This window comes from Sapajus apella, unplaced genomic scaffold (genome assembly GCF_009761245.1).
Source record: "Sapajus apella isolate SASKATOON/1434 unplaced genomic scaffold, GSC_monkey_1.0 scaffold42, whole genome shotgun sequence".
Classification (NCBI taxonomy): Eukaryota; Metazoa; Chordata; class Mammalia; order Primates; family Cebidae; genus Sapajus; species Sapajus apella.
In genome coordinates this window covers 2,106,968-2,110,998 of record NW_022436982.1, presented here as the reverse complement: position 1 = coordinate 2,110,998, position 4,031 = coordinate 2,106,968, and the positions used below count along the sequence as shown (strand labels likewise).

Below are 4,031 nucleotides of genomic sequence, written 5' to 3'. Positions count from 1 at the left end.
ACACACACACACACACACACACACACACACACACACACACACACACAAAACCACTGTATAAGAATGTTCCCAGTGCTTTTTTAGCGCCATCTGCTCGCGGCGCCGCCTCCTGCTCCTCCCGCCGCCTCCTGCTCCTCCCGCCGCCTCCTGCTCCTCCCGCCGCCTCCTGCTCCTCCCGCCGCCTCCTGCTCCTCCCGCCGCCGCTGCTGCCCTGAGTCACTGCCTGCGCAGCTCCGGCCGCCTAGCTCCCCATACTAGCCGCCGATATTTGGAGTTCTTACAACATGGCAGACATTGACAACAAAGAACAGTCTGAACTTGATCAAGATTTGGATGATGTTGAAGAAGTAGAAGAAGAAGAAACTGGTGAAGAAGCAAAAATCAAAGCACGTCAGCTAACTGTTCAGATGATGCAAAATCCTCAGATTCTTGCAGCCCTTCAAGAAAGACTTGATGGTCTGGTAGAAACACCAACAGGATACATTGAAAGCCTGCCTAGGGTAGTTAAAAGACGAGTGAATGCTCTCAAAAACCTGCAAGTTAAATGTGCACAGATAGAAGCCAAATTCTATGAGGAAGTTCACGATCTTGAAAGGAAGTATGCTGTTCTCTATCAGCCTCTATTTGATAAGCGATTTGAGATTATTAATGCAATTTATGAACCTACGGAAGAAGAATGTGAATGGAAACCAGATGAAGAAGATGAGATTTCGGAGGAATTGAAAGAAAAGGCCAAGATTGAAGATGAGAAAAAGGATGAAGAAAAAGAAGACCCCAAAGGAATTCCTGAATTTTGGTTAACTGTTTTTAAGAATGTTGACTTGCTCAGTGATATGGTTCAGGAACATGATGAACCTATTCTGAAGCACTTGAAAGATATTAAAGTGAAGTTCTCAGATGCTGGCCAGCCCATGAGTTTTGTCTTAGAATTTCACTTTGAGCCCAATGAATATTTTACAAATGAAGTGCTGACAAAGACATATAGGATGAGGTCAGAACCAGATGATTCTGATGCCTTTTCTTTTGATGGACCAGAAATTATGGGTTGTACGGGGTGCCAGATAGATTGGAAAAAAGGAAAGAATGTCACTTTGAAAACCATCAAGAAGAAGCAGAAACACAAGGGATGCGGGACAGTTCGTACTGTGACAAAAACAGTTTCCAATGACTCTTTCTTTAATTTTTTTGCCCCTCCTGAAGTTCCCGAGAGTGGAGATCTGGATGATGATGCTGAAGCTATCCTTGCTGCAGACTTCGAAATTGGTCACTTTTTACGTGAACGTATAATCCCAAGATCAGTGTTATACTTTACTGGAGAAGCTATTGAAGATGATGATGATGATTATGATGAAGAAAGTGAAGAAGCGGATGAGGTAATGTTTACCAAATGAGCATATATGTTTAACAATTGAGAAGCAAATTGAATGACTTATGTATTCCTTTGCTATAATCATTCTGTGATTTGGGATAAAAAACATTTTGGAAAATATGATTTTAGAATTCTACAGCCAAACAATGTATGTATAAGGTTTCAATAAATAAATTGCAAAACTCAAAAAAAAAAAAAAAGAATGTTCCCAGTAGCTTTATTTATGATAAGTAAAACTGTGAAGCAACTCAAATGATCATCAGCAGGTGAACAAATAAATAAGTGGTGGCATATCCCTACAATGGAGTACTACTCACCAATGAAAAGGAATAAACGATTGTTACATTCAACATTATTGATGGATCTCAAAATACGCTGAGTGAAAGGAGCCAGCCAACATAGGGTACATACTGTATGATTCCACTTACATAAAATTCTGGAAAATGCAACCTAATCTATAGTGGCAGAAAGGAAATCCATGGTTTCAACAAGTTAGCAGCTTATGGAGAAACAGAAGAGAGAGATTACAAAGGAGCATGAGGAAAATTTGGGGCTTGCCAGATATGTTCATTTTCTTAACTGCAGTAATGACTTGCCAGGTATATACATATGTCAAAACTTATCAAATTGCCTACTTTAAATATGTGTTTATTGTATGTTGATTATATCTCAAAGTTGTTTAAAAATTTTACTATGCTTTTTTCATAAAAAATCATAAACAATATAATGAACATCTATGTATTAACCCAGCTTAAAATAAATTATTAAAAATATATTTGAAGCTCCCAAAATATATCTTTTGTACTAAGGAGAGGATCTCACCGCATCTTTAATGAGGAGGACCTGCAGAGATCACAGAATCTCACATTTCCCTTTTGCAAATGTGTACAACAAATAATATCTAGTTCTCATCCAGTCATTTCCTACAAATTCTTTTGCCATCTTCACATGATGTCAAGCTCAAGAACTTTCTCTGGGTGGTGGCAAATAGAGAGCCCCTTTATCTAACTACAGAGACCTCATCCCGATTCAAAAGAAATGTGTTTGAATTAGCTCCCACAGTGCATAGATAGGGCATTGCTCTGCTCCACGAGAGGCGGGTGGGGCAGGATGACTGGGCAAACTCAGGTGCAAGAATGGCTCTTTTTACTTCCCAGCTGACTGACAAAGGTGGAACACACCCTCCACTTGTGCCTTATCACTCTGAGCCGTCCGTCTTTTCATGCATTATATATTCTCTGTTGGAAGTGACAATGTCTCTGCTGGACAAGAAAAAAGGAGTTCAGCCTGTCAGCAGTATAGTGAGAAGTAAAAGCATTTCACAAGTTCCGATGTTATCTTAGCAATTGCTTTTCTAAATATTTTGCAATAGTACAATAAGAAAGGCCTTTTTCCACAATAATAGAAGAAAGGCCTTTTTATAAAATGTTATAACCCAAAAAAAATCAAAGAATGTCAGGCTGAAATGGGAAGAATATACCCTGCCCTAAAATTAATCTTTAGGCATAAAATAAGCAGATTTCTAAGCAATTATAGCTATTACAGAAAATTTCAGCATGTGGAATTTTGTGGGGCCTCACAGACCACCATGATCAAGACCCTCACATTACAATTAAGGAACAGAGGCATGATTGCTTTATTGTCTTCTATTTCAAAAAGCATTCTAAAGCTCTAGATGATCACCTGCATATACATTTTTAAAACTTTCCAACTATAGAACAGTAAGGTTTCAAGAAAGAGACAGTGGGGTGGCTCTCATTCAGTAGGACTAAAGTAAACAATCTATAAAAGCTAATTAAATTTTATTCCACTAAGGGACAAATGAACAACTGCTTCTGATCTAAGTTTTCCCAGTGTTCTTGAAATGGATGCAAAAAAAAGAGATCAGTTGCCTACTCTTTTGCCATTTCACAACTTACACAACACACACGGCCCCATAACCACGTGAAAAATTATTAATGACTCATTGTATAGCCCTGAATCTCATCGCTTCCATAGGCCAGAAAAGCTGACAGGCATGTTGGTTATGAGGGTCTAATGGGATCAACTGTTAGCAAGATAAATGACTTCTTCAACAACACTGCCATAAGAGTAATCGTTCAATGGTAAATGGGTGATCATGCCTCTCTTTAAAACTGCTTTATAATTCTCCAGGCCTTTGGTATAAAGTTTACTTTTCTCTATTTCTCTAAACAAAGCCCTTCATTACCTGTATCCTTTTTTAATAGCCTTATTGAGGTATAACCAATACACAAAATATGGTACATATTTAATATGTATAATTTGATGAATTTAGACATAAGCATACATCCATGACACCATTACCACAATCATAATAACAAATATCCATCACCTCCAAATGTTTCCTTATGTCCCTATGGGTGGTTTTTTTGTTTTTCGGTTTTGTTATGTTTGTTCTGTTTTGTGGTAAGAACACTTAACATGAGATTTGCCCTCTTAATAAATTTTTAAGTACACAATACTGTATTGTTAACTATAGGCACTACGTTGTACAGCAGATCTCAAGAACTTATTATGCTTTCATAACTGTAACTTTATATTCGTTGAAACTGTTTCTTACCTATCTTTCTCAGATCCTTTTCTGTCATCACTACTATGACCACCACCGTCACCACTCTTCATTCTACTCCTGCACCCTGCG

At 38.1% G+C, this 4,031-nt stretch overlaps 1 pseudogene across 1 annotated transcript; it reads left to right on the top strand.

Annotated features, from left to right (window-relative positions):
• The first annotated feature begins 158 nt into the window (after positions 1-158).
• On the top strand, positions 159-1,572 carry LOC116566022 (annotated as a pseudogene). The gene has a single exon (XR_004275697.1). The product of XR_004275697.1 is annotated as a nucleosome assembly protein 1-like 1 pseudogene (transcript).
• The last annotated feature ends 2,459 nt before the right edge of the window (positions 1,573-4,031 follow it).